This window comes from Panthera pardus, unplaced genomic scaffold, assembly GCF_024362965.1.
Source record: "Panthera pardus isolate Hobbes unplaced genomic scaffold, ASM2436296v1 HiC_scaffold_24, whole genome shotgun sequence".
Taxonomy (NCBI): Eukaryota; Metazoa; Chordata; class Mammalia; order Carnivora; family Felidae; genus Panthera; species Panthera pardus.
In genome coordinates, this window is record NW_026526810.1 from 67,729,938 (window position 1) to 67,749,374 (window position 19,437).

At 39.5% G+C, this 19,437-nt stretch overlaps 1 long non-coding RNA gene across 2 annotated transcripts; it reads right to left on the minus strand.

Annotated features, from left to right (window-relative positions):
• Positions 1-222: 222 nt before the first annotated feature.
• Positions 223-7,810, minus strand: LOC109254941 (uncharacterized). Of its 2 annotated transcripts, none has more exons than XR_002075030.2 (3): positions 7,612-7,810; positions 6,381-6,478; positions 223-1,017 (listed from the first exon to the last, which is right to left on the minus strand). It is a non-coding gene; the product is annotated as an uncharacterized LOC109254941 (long non-coding RNA). The 2 variants fall into 2 exon arrangements; XR_002075029.2 differs by having other exon boundaries at positions 6,381-6,481.
• Between the last annotated feature and the right edge of the window lie 11,627 nt (positions 7,811-19,437).

Here is a 19,437-nt window from a genome sequence, read left to right on the forward strand (position 1 = left end):
CTGCTGTTTTTGCACTTGGGCTGCATGACCAGCTCTGAGAACTACAGGGGCACCTTGACATGGCATTTCCTCCTGCTCTCCTGGAGAGGGCTCCTTTCCCTTTGGCAGGCCCTTGATTTCCTCTGAGTATATTATTTGACCTCTGCATTGTTGCTCTTTTAAGAAAAAAAAAATTTTAAGTTTATTTTGAGAGAGAGAGAGGGAGAGCACAAGTGGGGAGGAACAGGGAGAGAAGGAGAGAGAGAGAATCCCAAACAGGCTCCACCCTGTCAGTGCAGAGGCCAATGTGGGGCTCAAAGTCACCAACCATGAGATCATGACCTGAGCCGAAATCAAGAGTTGGAGGCTTAACTGACTGAGCCACCCAGGCGCCCTGCATTGTTGTTCTTTTGATGGCCCACTTAGCCCCCCAGAGCTACAATACATTTGGCCACGTTTATTATAAACAATAGATTTTTTTTATCCCTGCAGTTTTTCAGGAAATTGCCATTCCCTCCAAGGAAGTCAATGCCTGCAGCACTGAGTGCATTAACCTGTCTGTTTGCCTCATTGACTTGGACAGAATGTTTGGCATCTTTCGGCCCCGACTCCTGTTGTCATTATTGCCTTGTGACTTTTGTGGAGAACATAGTTCCTATTACATTATTCTACAGATTCAATCAAACCATGACTCAGGCAGTGTTGCTATCTTCGGAGTGACATTTTCCATGAATGCTCCTAACTCTGTGGTTGGAGGAGCATGACCCATGGCGCTGGGGCAGTGCTGAAGCAGACCGTGTTACTCTCCATCCACTGTTAGGAACCCTGGGGAGGAAATAAATACTTGTGTATCCGAGCCAACGAGAAGAGGAAGGAAGAGCCATAAATGCTATGGGCCCTTTTGATTTGGTTTGATTTCAACATGATTTTACAGCCTATGTTGTAGCCAAAGGCCCTTCTTTCAAATCACTTTGCCAGTCTGAATATGAAAATGTGTGGGTAGTTTCTCCAAAGTGTGGTCCAGATAAGAGGTCTCCCCTGTGGAGATATCAGATATTAGGTATTAGAACCCATATATTTATTTAAAACATTAAAAAGAATGAATTGGTTAAGTGTCTCACTCTTAATTTTAGCTCAGGTCATGATCTGACAGTTCGTGGGATTGAACTCCGTGTCTGGCTCTGCATTGACAGTGGGGAGCCTGCTTGGGATTCTCTCTGGCTCCCCCACCCCCACTCCTGGGTGCTCTCTCTCTCTCTCTCTGTCTCAAAATAAATAGTTAAAAACTTAAAAAAAAGAATGAATTAGAGTTTTATTCTAGGCAATAAAGAAATTAGTGGTGACTTTAACTGGGCTAGATGTCACACGGTCAGGGTATCATGAGGGAAGGGTGTTGGTCACACAGCAGGGACACCATTCATTAGTTTATTTTCCAGCATCTTGTGATGTTTTGCACTTTCTGTGACCTTGGTTAAGTGAGCAAGGACCTTAAGATATTTATATTGTGAAAACTTGTAATAAAGGTAATATTAGGTCATAATTCAAAGCCAATGGTGGAGCTGATCCCTTCTGACATGAAGTTGACCCATAACTTCAAAATTATGAACCAAACGATTTGAAACACAGATTTTGTTACAGGTGGCGTTGTGCCCGTCCCCCAGTTCATATGTTGAAATCCAAACCTCCAGTCCCTCAGAACGTAGTCTTATTTGGAGATAGGATCTTTACAGAAGTAATTAAGTTAAAATGAGGTCAGTCAGGTGGGTTCTATTCATTATGACTGGTGTTCTTATAAAAATAATTTGGACACAGAAATATGCACAGAGGGAAGACCATGTGAAGACATAGGGAGATGATGGCCATTTACTAGCCAAGGCAAGAGGCCTGGAAAAGATTCTTCCCTTACAGCTCCAAGAAGGAACCAGCCCTGCCAACACCTTCATCAGTCATGACTTCTGGCTTCTAGATTTGTGAGAAAATAAATTCCTGTGGTTGAAGCCACCCAATCTGTGGTACTTCATCATGGCAGCCTGAGCTGACTAATACAGATTCACATCCAGTCTCATTAGCAGTGGGGCTGGGTCATTATGTATTATGCTTTGAGGTATGAGTTCATGATACTCTGAAGGCATTAACACTAAAAATACATTTGAAACTGAGCTTTCAGCACATGAATACAAACCCAAAGTTCACAAACAATGAAATGTGTTCAATCACAGCCATCGCTAACAACAGTACTATTAGATTTCTGGGAGGGGCAGAAAGGTTTTTTTGTACCATTAATAAATGAAATAATTTTAAAAATAGTGATGTTTATTTTAACTAATTCTCTAATTATTTTGGAGATTAATTTCTATCTCCATTTTATTACATAGTTAATAGGATAGTCTGACAGTAATATGTATATATAGTTTACAAATAAGTATACATAAATAGGGTGAGTGCTCAAATATGTTTTGTTGAAGGTGTGTAGTTAAAAACATTTAGGGAACCACTGTCTATGACAATGTGGCTTAGATTCCTCTGTTCTAAACCTGGATACTTTAGATCCTTCAGATCCAGAACATGATAGAACAATTTTTCAAGGCAGTAGAGGTCGTAAAGTAACCAAAATTTCATTCTGAGAGGACAGAGTTTATGCCTTATGAGACTCATATTTTCCTATGACGATTTAAATAAGATATTCTTGATGGGTTTCAGGTTTTAAAGAGAGTTTCTAAAATGACTTAAATATGTTTCTATATAGAAATTAACTTTTGTTAGTGGTTTTCCCTATTTACCATTTGTCTTCTATCTGGTACTATTGTTAAAATTCTCACAGTGGCAAGTGTTATGCCCGGAATTCGTGATCCCCAAAGACCACCAGGGAGCCGAGTCCCATGCAAAAGCAAAAGAGCTTTTATTCGAGCTAGCTCGAGCTCAATCCCCTACCTGCACCAACGCAGCGGTGAGATGCCGGGGAGAGAGAGCAAGTTTCAAAAGCACAAAGGTTTTATTGGGGTCTAGAGGCAGTTGGTGAGGTAATGGCTGTGGACTCAGCCAATTGGCTGGGGAAGGGTCAGAGTCCTGTTACGCAGGTCGCCGGGCGTGTTTTGATTGGGAAGTTTGAACGGGTGAGCGGGAGGTTACTCAAGGGGAGGAGGTGTGGTCAAGGTGGAGGACATAGAACAAGATGGAGTCCCCGGCGTAGGTCCGCCCTTTCAGCAAGAAGATCCAGGCACAGATCTAAGAAGTTGGGAAGGGTCCTCGCCAACCCATGTATTTGGAGATTTTTTGGGTACGTTGCAAAGAAGAAAGCTAGTTGGTTCAGTAGCTACCCCTGGAAAATGCAGTTGAATGCAGTTAAAGAGTTGGGGTAAGGAGAGACCTTCATACACATCAGGTACACACACATTCACACACACATATACAGACACACACACACACAAACACGCCAGCATGCATGTATCCTAGAGGAAACCTGCCTGGCTTTTTACCAGAGACCTAGCTGCTCCTTCCACTGTAGAAGAATGCACAGTAATCAGCATTCTATGTGTTTTGAGTGGCAGGGTTCAAATTAGCAGTGATGCAATAAATGAGAATCATTTATTGGGCTGTTGCAATTTTGACTCTCTTCCACCTTCAAAAGGGCCCCAAAGGACAAAACATTTAGTATGTGTAAGCAAACAGTGACTTTCCTTATGAGGTCTAAGACTGTTTGTAGAGTTTTCTGATTACCATCAAGGAAAGCAGAGAGAGAGAGACATTGGTTCATAGTTTTTTTTTATCTGTCTCAAGCAAACATGTACTTGATTTTATCTACCAGTCTTGCAAATTATCATATGTCCCAGAGGGCATCTAAATGCAGAATTTTCTGGTTTCATCCACACACCACTGTACAAGTCATTGCCAATGTCAGAAGCTGGAAATATGTTATGATGGCAGAATGACACTGGCCAGTCCCTGTCTCTGCCCCTCCTTAGTTCCAGTGGCGCTTAAATTGCACAGGTGGCAAAAGTCACCCTCCAATGGAGAAGGTGTATAAAGAGAATAATAGAAGAGGTGAGACCAAGTCCTGGGGCTCCAGCACTAGGAGATTGAGGAGAGGGCACTGGGAGCAGTGAGATATCAGGAGAACAAACTGAGTGTGGCATCATGGTACCCAAGGGAAGAGAATGTGACCGACTCTATGCAATGACATCCCTATTCTCATCTTCCACAGTTGCCCATTTGTCCTTTTCAGTTGGAAGACTTTCTTTTATGCTGTGAGATCACTGAACGTGTGTGTCACTAGAGGTTCCTAAGTTCTCCAAACCACTTGGGACTTTTGCAACCTATCAAAAATGCCCTCCGTCTCATCTTTTACTTCCTGTTTTGTATTTCCTCCTTTGTATTGAATCCTCCTGGGAATTGACACTAAATGGGACCAAGTTCAGGTTGGAGGGAGAATTTTACTAAAAATTGAGGGATGCCTTTGGCAATGAAATTCCATTCAACAAGTGTTTACTCAATACTTACTAAGTATGAGATGCTATTCAAGGTGCTGCAAGAAATAAAAAATTAAAGAAATCCATTTAGATGCCCTGCAATTCCTGCAATATAGGAATGGGATAGGAAAATATGCATAAAATGCTGTGGGGGTTTGATGGAGGAAGAGATCACATTCAGTGGGAGGGATTTTAAAAGACCCCAGGGAGGAGTTAACGTGTGGGGTTCAGCCTTAAAGAATGGTTGGAGTTTTGAAAGGCAGAGATGAACTAAAGAGCAGTTCAGGAAAATGGGAACGTGAGCAAAGGCACAGAAATGGGAAAGTATAGCTCACTTTTGGAGAAAAGGTAGTAAATTTGGAACATAAAGATATGCATGTCAAAAACAAAACAAAACAAAACAAACTGAAAGAGTAAGGTTAAAGAAGAAGCATGATGATCTGTGTCACAGAGCCCTGGGCAGGGAGGCAGCGAGGCCGTGTTGTGAGAAAAGACACAGCTGCAGGCCAGAGATAGATTTGAAATCAAGTCTCCCCCCAGATATGAGCTCTGTGATATGAGTTGTCAAAGGAAGTTCTCTAAACCTCTAATTTTCCTAATGTAAAAGGCACTTGTATACTTCCCTAAAAACAAACAAACAAACAACACTAAGCCAAATCAAACCAAACCACAACGTTCTTCATAATGGTGGCCTGGAGACATAAATACGGAGTTAAGTTATGTTCAGTATCTCTTGCCTAAGAAATCAGGGAAATGCATGGGAGGCTTAGATTTATTAAGAAAGGTTAGCACAGATTGTGCAAGAGAGAGGGGGTGTAATAAGACCTTTTGTCTTATGAAGGCTTAACTCCTAACCGTACATCCCTCTTTGGAGAAGGGAGAAAAGGATTCTGCGAGGTGGTAGATGTTGGAGTTTGTACCTAACAGCATCCCTGGGCACTGGCCAGCACCCTGGGAAGTGGATGTGTGTGATGAGAAAGAGCAGGAAAAAAGAGCTGCAACCGTAGAGCTGAGCCTAGCCCTAGGAGATTGGGAGGTCCTTTCTCAGGGAACCACAGAAATCTTGAGGGGGGTCTAGACCAGCGAAGGCGCTTTGCGGTGGGGACACGCTCTCTGTGTAGAACCCGTCTTCAACAGTGCCACCATGTGGCAGAGAGGAGTAATGGCAGCTATAATTTGATCTGACTTCCAGTTGTGTCTGCTCTGTGTAAGCTCTAACGAGCACCGAAGCCCCAGCACTTGGAGACAGTAAGCGAAGAGACTTAAGAGGCTGACACCCTGCATCCTGATGGTAGACAATATAAGAATTTGAGAAAGTAATTGAAAAGTAAGGAGAAGTAACGATCTGTAATTCAAATTTCTAGAGCAGTTCTAAGTGGTTACGGATAATTTAGAATAAAAACAGAAAAAGGTAATTCTTAAGGGTTGACTTTCGTGTCGCCAGAAGACTCAGCTATCCAGAAACTCCCATTCCCTAAGTTTCTGGGCTGAGGAGATTTTATTTCTGTTTTTACTCTTTAGGGAAGGAAGAGAAATGATTGCATTTCTATTTGAAATTTGACTTCCTTCCCATGAATCTCTGGAGGACAACGTTTCTAAATGATTCTAGATGTCCTATCTATACCTTTTAACATCTCTGCATTTATCCCTGGAGTTTCTTGTGGGTGAGAATGGATATTAGAAAAGAGATGATGAGAAAAGCATCAGTCATGTTAATTAGTGTCTGAATTACATCTATTCCTGTTCAGTTGTCACTAGGCAAAACTCTAAACTTCAGTCAGGGTCTGGGCTAATTGTGCTCTGGGTCTGATAAGGAGTCATTGAAAAGTGAGCAATGAGTAAGGTCAAAGCTACGCATTTCTTCTTTGTTAACTCTTTTATCATTCATCATTGGTTTAGTATTTATCGGGTTTTGGAAGGTAAGTCAATACTTACATTTGGAGGGTTCTGTAGTGGTCATTTGGTTCTGTCTTTCATCCCAAGCAGAACTTTCTGCAAAATGCCTGATTTTTGTAAAGAAGATCAAGCAGGATCTGCTAAAACACACGTAGGGATGTGAAACACTACTTTGTGAGACAGACCATCCACTTAATTCTTTTATTTTATTTAAAGTCAATTGACTTATTTTGAGGGACAGAGAGAGCACATGAGTAGGGGAAAGGCAGAAAGAGAGGAGGCAGAAAGAATCCCAAGCAGTCTCCATGCTGTGAGCACAGAGCCCAATGCGAGTCCCGAACCCACGAACCATAAGATCATGACCTGAGGCGAAGTCAAGAGCTGGATGCTTAGCAGACTGAGCCACCGGGGTGCCCCAGAGACCATCCCTTTAATATTCAAAGTGCAGTGTAAGGAGCAGCACCAGGACATTGCCTGTGAATTAGTTAGAAATGCTGGATTTGAGGCTTCACCCAGACTTGGATTTGACAAGATCCGCAGGTATGCACATACTCTTTAATGTTTGAGAAGCGCTGGGCTTTTCCATTATTGGATGGTTGTGGGTGTTAGAAAATCGCATGTTACTAAAACCTGCTGAGCTGGTGTGGTCCGTGAACCAACCTGTATCTGCTTAGCCTTGCCTGTCCTCAGCCCCCCTCGGCTAACTCTGCTTACTCCCATTCCTGCAGCTCTAAAAGGTGTGGCTGCTGCTGCCATTGCAGTGACCTCATCTCCTTGCCCTCCAGTTGTCTCTGACCTCCCCCTGGGTGGTCACACTCACTACATAGAAGCTGAGGCAGCTCTGGTGCCCAAAGTAGATCCCACTGGAGTGGTGGGGACTCTGGTCTCTCCCAGTGCCCCTCAAAGGGGCAGAGGATGATAACTAAGGAGTGTGGGGGTGTTTATACCATGTGGAGAGAGAATAGAGACAGGAAGGATCCAGAAGATAAATTGCTAGCTCTTCCTGTGTACTATGCTCCATAGTACATTGCCCTTCTCCCTCCACCTCACCAGAAATGTCCTGTGTGGCCAGCTGTGTTTTGGGGGAAGTTCTGTGCAGCTTGGTAATGTGCTACCTTGTGTTTGTTCTCCCTCACGTGTCTTTTCCTTTACTTTTTTTCCCCTCTGAGATTGCACCCCTAAGTAAAGCAATAATACCTAAGCTTTGCCTTAAAATCTGTTTTGTAAGGAATCCAGACTAAGACATCTGCCTGGGATGAGTTTCACTCACCGCTTCTAATTCTGCCATCTGGTTGGCTTTGGAGTGGTTGATTTCATTCATATAACTTCTTCCTTCAGATTGTACGAGACAGCTCCCCATGCCTTTTCCCTTCTTGGCTAAACACTCTCCATTCCTTCGTGACTCTTCAAAATGAAGTTGCTGGGTGTCTCTCACATTCCTGTCACCCCACCTTCCTATGTCTTCTTAAGTTGTGGCTCCTCTGGTGCCTTTCCAGGTCTGGTCGGTGCAGGGCTGAGCTCATGGGGTTCTCATCTGCTTGATTGTGGGCGTAACACCACCGCAGACATGGGTGTCCGGAGTGGGCCTGTTGCTGCAAGCAGAAGCTAACTGTTTGGGTTGTGGTGATCTGTTGTGTTAAGAAGAGCTTAGGGGAAGTTAGGTGGAGGGAACAAGGCAGATCTGCTTTGGTCTTCTGGGTCAGCTTCCGAGGAAGGGCCAGGCCATCTTTGGGACCTGGAGTTCCTCAGGGTGTCTGTGTCCCTTAAAGACACATTTAGGCCGACCCCAGGCCAGGGCCTGGTGGGACAAGGTGTTCAAGTGACTTCCCAGAGACTGTACCCTCCTTGGAGTTGGACACTTTATCAACTCTCATCCAGACAAATCCAGAGCCAGAGTTTGGGCAAGGGGTTCCCCACAAACATTAACATTACACCACCTTTAGGTTTTCAGTTTCAGAATACAAATGTAAGAGGAGGATCTAATAATTATGTAAACTGCTCTAAGATCTAGAATATCTTATCTTTACGGAGGCCTTTTTTTTTTTTTTGACTTTTTAAAAGCTTTTCAAAAAATATTTATTTTTGAAGGCGAGAGAGAGAGCACGAGCAGGAAAGTGGCAGAGAGAGAGGGAGACCCAGAAATTGAAGCAGGCGCCAGGCTCCCAGCTGTCATGGGGCTCGAACTCATGAGCCATGAGATCATGACCAGAACCGAAGTCAGATGCTCAACTGACTGAGCCACCCAGGTGCCTCTTTAGACCTTTTTAAAGACTCCATCCTATTACTCATCTCCACCCCCCCCCGCCCCCCACTTTTCAGAACTTTTATGATTTATCAAGCACTGAACAGGTTTTATGGGGCACACAGATTAGCATAAGATACAGCACCTGCCCTCCGGGATCTTGCAAAGGTACGGCCTATGACATAACACAGTACAAGGTACCTAACACTACTAGGAGGGTATGAATGCTGCCTGAACTCAGAGAAGTGGAGGAGCCTATATCTTAGAGTAGGCAGGGAGACTCCGTGGATATTTCAATGAAGAAGAGAGTTTTAAATTTGCCATTGGATCCTTTCCTATAACCTTCATGGCAGAAAGTTACAGAGACCCAATTCTTTAGGTCACTGAGGACTACACTGGTATTTCCCTTATTCCTTAAGGCAAAAGGTTGTGTCATGTTCTCTGATGTTAATAGAATGCTGTCAATACGTATGGTTCAGTACCTTACCTGGGGCAGAGAAATGATGACATTTTTGCCTTTGGTTTAAAAGACTGGTGAGGAATCCATCCAAAAGTGAGCAACGAAAGCATCTCTCTTTTCAAAAGTAATACTTTTGGCTCAATATCAGGCTCCTGTCCCCTGGAGATTGAGGAAAGCAGACTCAATTTTTTCTGGCATGTTTGCTAACCTAATTTTGGTAAGAGAGGCGTGCCACAGTAAAGGGCCAGACAGGGAAAGTCAACCAGAGGAGCTTGGGGAGGGGCTTTGGGAGGGGCTTGGGGAGGTATTCACCCATCTCTAGCCGTTGTGTAGTACTTCATTCTGAATGATTCATGGTAAGGAAACAGCACTATGTTGGCTCCTGCAATTAAATTAAGGAATTAAATTAAGTAATTTTATCATAAAAGATTATGAATGCTAGAATAGAATGTAGCCATTAGAAATTATTTAGGTATTGCAGCAATGTGGACGGAACTGTAGGGTATTATGCTAAGTGAAATAAGTCAGTCAGAGAAAGACAGATACCATATGTTTTCACTCATATGTGGATCTTGAGAAACTCAACAGAAGACCGTGGGGGAGGGGAAGGGGAAAAAAGAGGGGAAGGGGAAAAAAGTTACAAACAGAGAGGGAGGGAGGCAAACCATAAAAGGCTCTTAAATACAGAGAACAAACTGAGGGTTGATGGGGGGGGTGGCGGGGGAGGGGGGAAGTGGATGATGGGCATTGAGGAGGGCACCTGTTGGGATGAGCACTGGGTGTTGTATGGAAGCCAGTTTGACAATAAATTATATTAAAAAAAAAGAAATTATTTAGGTATATACTTCCTGGTATGGAAAGATGCCCTGGTGCTTTTGATTGAAATTTTTTTTTTAAATATTGGGTATTTAAAAATTAAAATTTTTTATATATGGGTATATAAAAATGCACCAAAATGTAAACAACGGTTTTTTGAGTGGCAGATTTTAGGTTGTTTCTTTACTTGTCTTTACTTATTTGTATTTTTGTACATTTAATTTTTTTGTTTTAAAGTTATGGACTGAATTAATTCGTGAATTAACTGTTAATTAATTCATCAACTATTTACTCAGTATCTACCTTCTGTCAACCATTGTTCTAAAACTGGAGGCTATGGGCTGATTATAAATTTCAATTGGATCTTTCTGGATCCTTTCTAAATTCATTTGATAATATTTATATAAGTTTTATTTCTTTACACATATTTGTAGATTTTTTAAATCCATGATCATACTCTGCCTACCTTTTTGTGACTTGCTTTATTACTGTTTGAGATCATAAAGGAAGAAATTATGGCTAAGTAACAGGATATAAAGAGAAAGCAAGTGTTATTCAGAAAAGGGGTGTGAAATGCCTCCATTTCTGATTGCCCTTATGGCTTTAGCTTATTGACTGTTTATTCCTCTACATCTTTATTTCCTTGTTTTCTTGGTTTTATTTATTTATTTTTGTCTTTTTTAGATTGTTGACATTTTTTTGGTCACCCCATCCAGTGGTGAAATAAGATGGACCTGAAGCTTATGAAATTTGGTGGCCTGTTTAAAGCATTTAAATTGAAAAATGAATTATTTATTTAAGATTGAAAAAGAAATAAGAAATTCCGCTTTTTAAATGTAGACAAAAACCAATTTGATTAGTTAATATTAATAACCTGAATAAAACTTTTCTTTGATATTTTCTAGGCCGTGTATTTTTGATCACCTCTTTATGTGGTGATTTTGTAATTCTTTTAAGAATAGGAATTATTTCCTACATAAGAAATATTTCCTAAACAAGAAAGAAGACTTTTTTCTACCTAGATGATTTAAAAATGTATGCTTATTATTGATAGTTAAATGCATAAAACATGAACATCACACATAAATACATTCAATATTTTAATACCTTTATAGGTTTATACTTTGCAAATACAAGAATTCTAATAAATAACAGGTCAAGTGATTTCCACAGAAAGAACAAAATTATATATTCATAATTGTATACACTACATTATCAAATACATTCCCAGCAAAAGCTCCTGTTTGTTTATATATTTATTTTATTTATTTATTATTTTTAAAATTTTATTGTAGAGAGAGAGGGAGCATGAGCAGGGGAGAGGGACAGAAGAAGAGGGAGAGGGAGAGAAAATTCTAAGCAGGTTCCATGCTCAGCCCGAAATGCAACGCAGGTCTCAATCCCATGACCCTGGGATCATGGCCTGAGCCTAAATCAAGAGTCGGACACTCAACTGAGCCACCCAGGCTCCCGAAAATCTTCTGTTTTGACTAGTGGATGACAGTTGAATCTTCTGTTGCCAAATTTGTGCGTATAATTATCGAAAGAATTTTCACAGACTAGCCTCCACCTTGGTATATTTCACTCTTTTCTCTTCCCCTCTCCACTGGTGTTGGCTGCCTCAGAACATGTTCTTATTGCAATATGACCTCTGGTCCTGAATCTTTGAGTTGAGGGCAAATTGGCAAGGTAAGCAGTAGAAGTGCCCTAGGAAGTCGTTCCTAAATGGGATAGTTGGCAATTAACCCTACAAAGAAGTGACTGTAAACAACATAAATATATATACCACATAAAATCCTAATTAAATATATTCCCAACTCAAAAAAAAAAAAAAAAAAAAAGATAATGTACTCCGAACTCAACTTAGCTGAATCCCCAGAATGTCAGCAGCCACTCCCACAAACTTGATATAGAGCAGTGTATGATCAAGGGAAAAGGCAAAATGGAAAGAGAATGGTTTGAACCCAATATGGTTAATTTTTTACTTTTTATATCATTTTACAAAATCATAGGACTATGGCAACACATTGTTAGGGCTCCTAACTGAGCTTTATAGGAATACATGCAATGAAGGGCTTTGAAGGGCAGGTTTCATTAATTTGAGAGTAAATTTGCTTCTGAAGATGCAAAACAAGAGAGGGAGGGAGGGAGGGAAGGGAGGCCAAACTTGAGTTAGGTACACAGATTTCATTTGAAATCTATGCCTTCCTCATATGTTTGAAAATGCTTACACTTCTAACACGAATGCTTCGTGGTTCAAGATATATGTCACATCATGTTACAATTTATGTAAAATAAACGAGATCATTTTGGTGCTTGCCTTCTAAAGGTTTAGAGTCTACAATTTCAAAAGTTATGCTATGGTAGTTTCAGGTATGAAAATTAGAGACTATTTTTTTCTTTGTTTATTCTTAAAACTTTACAGTAAAATTTACATAAAGTGGAATGTACACATGAATAGTGCAGATCAATGAGCTCTGACAAATATATGTCTCTATAGCCTTGACCCCAATCACGATCTATTTCTGTCACTCCCAGAATTCTCTCCTGCCTCTTTGTAGTCAATATTCTTCTGCTCCAAGGGCTCATTCTTTGATTTCTATCACCATAGATTAGTCTTAACTGTTCTTAGACCTCCCTCCCCACCCTCCCTGCCTCTCTTCCTTAGTCTTAACTATTCTTAGACTTATAAACAAATTCACACAAAGTCTTTTGTGTCTTGTCTCTTTTGCTCAACATAATGTTTTGGGATTTATCCATGTTGTTCTGCATACAGTAGTTCATTATATGGATATACCTCAATGTGTTTATCCATTTTCCCATTAGTAGACACTTGGGTTGTTGCCAGATTTCTGCTTTTATGAATAGGCTGCTGTGAACATTTTATGTAAGTGTTTTCATAAACATGTGCTTTTGTTTCTTTTGGGTAAATATGAAAGATGGGATTCCTGGGTCCAAGGACAGGTGCATGTTAAACTTTATGAGACACTGGCAGCTTCATTCCTTCTTTAGTATAATGTAGAATTAATTCTTTAGACCTTCTTAAGCATTTGGGGGATCCTCAGAGGAATGAGTCTATTAAGCAAAAGTGATTATTAATTAAAGTTTGTGACAAATAAGGTAGCAATTTTTATGTCAGAAATTCCAGCTCTGTGAAGACTTGTCATAATTACCTAAAATTAAATTTAATAATTACCAAGACATCCCCAAAGCCTTGAAGGTCAGTACACTTCACGCAAAATCTTGAAGCATTTTTTAAAAAAAGAAATTAGACCAATCAAGTTCTGGTCAGGAGAAAGAAATCACATAGTTATTGTAATAGAGAGAACCTAACACAAATAATTATTAACTAGATATAAAATTACTAACTAGACAACTGAAGGGGGAAAGAGAATAGCAAGGTATAATGGAAGCAATTACAGAAAACAGCTCCCTTCCCCTAGGAGTGGGGGAGAAGGAACGAGATTGCAGTATTTCCAACCTACTGACCTCACCTTCACTTGATTACATCTGGAAAGACCGTATTCCCAAAAAAGATCACATTCACAGGCACAGGGGATTAGGACTTCCACATATCTTTTTTTGGATGCACAATGCAACTTGTAACAGTGGTAATATTTTGTGGCATGTGAAACTTATATGAAATTCAAATTTCAGTGTCCATAAGTAAAGTTACACTTGCCACACTCATTCATTTATGTATTGTTTGTGTTGCTGTCATGCAACAATGACAGAGTTGAATAGTTGTTACAAATAGTATGGGCAGCAAAGTCTCAAATATTCACTCTCTGGCAAAACTTAACAGCAAGAGTTTGCTGAGACTTGTTCTATGCGACTGGTGTTGCAAGTGTTGGAAAAAGGCAAGTTAGAGTCAACTGCTTGAAGGACTTCTGGTCTCAGGTCAAGAAGATATGTTCTTGTGTGGTGCTTGGAGGGATATAAAACAGGGAGGAAGCCCACAGGAGGCACATAGGAAGGAACGAGTCTCTTCCTTCTTCAGAGTATGGTCTCCCTGTATTGCCTCCTTTTTCTGGCTAAAGACAGAAGAAGCTAAAAAAGTGGAAATGTGGTTTGTAGAATCCTAGTCCTAGAAACACAAAGAGAAGAAGTATAAATTTGGAAAGTATCATCAATAGCTGAATAATTTGTGCAAAAACACGTACATAACCAGTAAGGAACAGATACACCTAGCTGTTACACTCTTTATTTCTGTAACTGAACTTGAGGCCATGGTTGGTGTGTATGTGTATATGTATAGATGTCAAACTAAATTTATCCTTTTGAGATGAATGTAGATTCACAGATAGTTGCAAAAAATAATGCGGAGAGCCCCTATCTACCTTTTATTCATTTTCTCCCAATGGTAACTAACCCCCAACAACAGTTACAGAACTGTGGTACACCACGGCAACCAGGATATTGACATTGATACAGACGAGGTACTGAAGGTTTTCATCACCATAAGATCTTTGTGTTGCCCTTTTATAGAGGTCCTTTCTTTCTTTCCCCCACTTGTCCCACCTTAGCCTTAGTCCCTGGCCATCACTAATCTATTCTCCCTTTCTATATTTTTTCAGGAATGTTCTAAATGAAATCATATGTATGGAATCTTTCGGGATTGGCTTTTTTGACTCAGCATAATTCTCTGAAGATGCATCCAAGTTGTTGCATTTATTTATTTATTATGGCAGCATTCCCTTTTATTAGTGAGTATTGCCATGAGATGGATATACCGGAGTTTGTGTAACATTCCACTAATTGAAGGATATCTGGGCTATGCTTAGTTTTAGGCTATTACAAATATAATAGCTAAAAACATTCTTGTACAGGCTTTTGCATGAGTGTAAGTTTTTTTTTTTTTTTTTCCTGGGCCTAAAGCCTAAGAGTGCACTCTCTGGGCTGTATGGTAGTTGTGTGTTTTAAGAAACTGCCAAACTGTTCTCCAGAGTCGCTGTGGCATTTTACATTCTCACCAACAATGTCTGAGTGATCCAGTTTCTCTACATTCTTGTCTACGTTTGATGCTGTCGCAATTTTTTGTTTTAGCCATTATGATCAGTGTATGATGATATCTTCCTGAGGTTTTAATCTGCATTTCTCTAATGACTAATATCATTAAATATTTTCTCATGTGCTTATTTGCCATCCTTATATCTTCTTCAGTCTGTTCATGTCTATGCCCACTGTCCAACTGGAATGTCTTCTTGTTGGGTTTTGAGAGTTGTTTATTTATGGTAGACACTAGTCTTTTGTCAAATACGTGGTTTGCAAATATTTTCTCCCAATCTGTAGCTTGTCTCTTTATCCTCTTAATGGGTCCTTCACAAAGCAAACATTTTAATTTTGATGAAGTGCTTTTCTTTTATGGATTGAATTGTCGGTGTCAACTTTCAGGACTCTTTGCTTAGTCCTAGATCCCAAACAGTTTCTCCTGTATGTTTCTTTTCCCTACAAGTTTGAGTTTTGCATTTTCTTCTAAGTCGTTAAAACATTTTGAGCTAATTTTTATTTAATGTGTTTGGGTCACAAGGTTCATGTTTTTAGCCTATGGGTGTCCAGTTGTTCCAGAACTGGTTTTTTGTTTTTGTTTTTCTTTTTTTGAAAAGATTATCTTTTTTTCCACTCACTTGCTTTTGTACCTTTGTCAGAAGTAAACTGGACATATTTATTTGTATTGTTCTATTTCTGGGTTCTGCATTCTCCGTCCTGTTCCACTGACTGCTATGTTTGTTTCTCCATCAATACCATATAGTCTTGTAGCTATATAATAAGTTAAAATCAAGTAGACTGATTTCTCCTACATTCTTCTTTGTATTCAAAATTGTTTTTGGCTATTCTAGTTCCTTTGCCTTTCCATATAAATTTTAGAACAATCTTGTCTATATTTATAAGTTATCTTGCTGGAATTTTGATTGAAATTGCATTAAAACTCTATGTTAAGAAGCCTGGGATTCAGGGCTTAGCTATTTAACTCATTTGCTTGTGACCCTCTCCATTGTTTATCTGCATAGGTTAAAATCCACTACAGCTTTGCTAAGAAACATTTTGTTTGTGTGTGTATGTGTGTGTGTGTGTGTGTGTGTGTGTGTGCATGTGTAAAGAAAGAAGGGGAATGGAATTGTACTTGTCCTGATTCAGCACCTCTCTGAAGAGACAGGGTAAGAGACAAACAACTCAGTGAGGTTTTGGGACCCAGGTGATACAACTGCCATATAGAACCTTTGGACGCACCCATTCTGAGATGACCAATTTGATGCAGCCCCTTTAAACACAGTATCATTCTTGGGGCGCCTGGATGACTCAGTCAGTTGAGTGTCTGACTCTTGATTCTGGCTCAGGTCATGATCCCAGGGTCATGGGATCAAGCCCCATGTTAGGTTCTGCGTTGAGCCTGGGGCCTGCTTAAGATTCTCTCTCTCTCTCTCTCTCTGCCCCTCTCCCCTGCTCGACCCCTCTCTCTCTCAAATAAAAACAAAACAAAACAAAACAAAAAACTGACACAATATCATTCCTTTATTACCAACTTAAGTTAGCAATAGATATCCCTCATATCATTCTTAATCCTCATTTCAATTATGGGGGATTTTCACTTTCAGTTATGTTTGTTTTAGTATTGACACACATTTTTGTCCCATCTATGGAGTTCTTAAATTAATTAAAAAAATGTTAATACATTCACATGGGTAAAGATATCAAAACAATATATAAAGAAATACACCTTCTATTCTTATGCCCTCCTCCATATCTATCCAATTCTACCACCCTCCAACAGGTTACCACTTTTTAATTGTCTGTTTATCATTCCAGACAATGACCTGCATCTATTTTCACATGTACACTTACAGCCTGTTAGAATACTTTAGAATACTCTGTCACTAAAAACGTCAATGAATTGAAATTTGACTTTTTGTTTATTACTTTAACTCTGACAATGAATATGATCTATGATCTCAGTTTGTTCCATGTTTTCTAATGATGAAAATGTATAGTAATCTATCTTGACGCTTCACACCTTCCATTTTTAAACTTTGGTGCATTTTCCCCTTACTTTCTTATCTTCTGTTTGACAGGATTATTAAATAAATCTGTTTAATTTAGGGCTTGGACCCTCTCTATAAATCATGCAATCTTAACTTATTCATTCTGAAGATGCATGAGTAAGACCAAGAGAAGATGAATTGTTAGTCCAAGGGTACAAGGGCCAGTTCATGGCAGAGCTGAGGCTAAGTAGGGGCCCAGTTCAGGGCTGCTCTCGGCCCATATTCCTGGGTGCATCACTGCTCTAAGATGATTCAGATTTATTGTTGCCATGGTTGAAATCCATTAGAAAAATGTTTCTGCCATCCATCTCAATCCTCTGCTAATCATGCGGTTCATCCTTTAAAAATGAGGATTTTTTCTTTTTTTGCTGACAGTTTAATAATTTTAGTTGTTTCTGCTCTCTTAGCATTTGCTCAGTTCAATGATTAATCCTCCAATCTGAACCTACTTAGGCTAGAGTAATATCTTGCCAACCAGAATGAGCCAGTTGAGTAACTGAAATTTTTATTAAGGATGAAACTTCTTTATTATATTATATTTATTATATATGATAGTTTCAGCTTTCTGAGTCTTTTTTGTCAAATGCGTTCTTTCTCATTATCTTCTTTATGTAATGTTTAATTGAAATGGCCAGTCTTCTGTCCTGCAGGGAAATTAGTTGGCACAGCCCTCAACCAATTAATACCACTTTTCAAGTTGGGATTGGTTTGTATTAATGTAGTCGTCTGACCCCTAGTGGGTGTAAGACACATCTGCACTTGAATTGCAGCAGCAAATTTTGATCAGATTTTCTGAAAAGTAAGAGACCATGAGGTCCCCCTTGAAAATGAGTAAAATAAAAATGAGAGAGAAATTCTGAGTTCAGAAGAGATTAATGATAAGTGAAAAATTCAATCAAAATTGTGTTTTTTGTCAAAAAACCTTCCAAATCTGTATTTTTCCTGGTTTTTAATCATGTGAGATCAGGCTTCACTTAGAAATACACTTATGTTTCAGGAATCCATTTTACGTTACTCATTGGAAACCCAAACTTGTTTTGTCTCTGAAATAAATGTCTTTTTATCAACCCAGCATATCCCTTTCTAGTCTGTTTGCTATAGAAGTGGAATCAAACTTAGATTTGAGAAAGGCTTTTTTGATAATCTACTGAAGCTCAGAGTCCCAGAAATGGTTGGTGACCTTTCCAAAGCCATAAAGTGAATTGCCATCAAGTCGAAGTGTCTTTTATCATTCATGAGACCCTCAGATCTTGGAAGTGCTGATCACAGCAGGAGAGTTGCAGCCTGAGTTTTGGGAGGTTGGGGGCAGTGGGGAAGGAACAAAGGGTAAAAATCCAAACAGAGGGGCAGTAAGTGAAAAGTAAAAATTCCTTCTTCTTTACCAGGTTGGAGTCCTTCAAAGCTACAGCTTACAAGTATCTACTTTGATGTGCAACCATCAGACATATATATATATATATATATATATATATATATATATATATATGTATATATATATATATATATATTTTTTTTTTTTTTCCCACGCACACACACCCACAAAGATACACTATTTTCATATGGGTTCATACTAAACATATTATTCTATACATTGATGTAGTCACTTAAAATGTCTTGGACATTTATCCAAGTCAGTCCATTCTTATTGTCTACCTACTTAGTGTTTTGATATGAGGTGGCCTAATTTATTAGCTTCCTTGAATTAATTTATATATAGGTGTTTTAAAGAATTTTCTACTATTATAAACAATGTTGTAATGAACACCCTTGTACACATAACTACAGACTTATGCAAGTGTATCTGTGGGGTAAATTCCACTAAAGTGAAATTTTAGGCCAAAGCTTCTATATGATTATAAAAACAGTTTTGAAACTGATATTGCCCCACCTCCCTTTCTTCACATTTTCCTTGTTCCTGCTGTCCCTTCCCAGGCCCCATGGCTCTCTTTCTCTTTAGCTTTGTCAGCCCTATTCTGTGTCCTTTCTGCCCACTTAATCTTTTCTTTTCAGGAAAGAATGCAGCCTTCTGCTATGAAATGTCTTACCTTTCTTTTCTCCCTGCAGACTTCGGTGACACTTTTCACTCTCCCTCTCTCCATATGTGTCCCAGCCGAGGAAGGAGCATCCTTCCTCCTCCACCTGTTCGCTCTTGTCACGTCCTTTCTGAGAATTTCTGGGACCTGTTCCCGTCAGGTATCCATTTATCTAACGCTTCCGTAATCTCTCCTTTTTTAACTGCCTATTTCTCATTGGCTTATAAAATTGTCTCCCCTTTTCTTAAACCATGTTTGCCAAAGTCTATCTACCTACCACTCTTTTTGGGAGATACTTAGGGGAAAAAAGAATCATTTTGTCAAATAAGTTTAAGTCATCCTATGTACTATCATTCCCCTTTTGAATATTTAGAGCTCCCACTAGTCTGTTAAAGGTTCTGGGAAGTTCTGCAATAGTGAAAAGAAATCTGCTTAACTTTGTTATCTCACTATATCCCAAATTATTTAGCATCAAACTCAAATTTTTCCTTTTGTTCTGGAATGT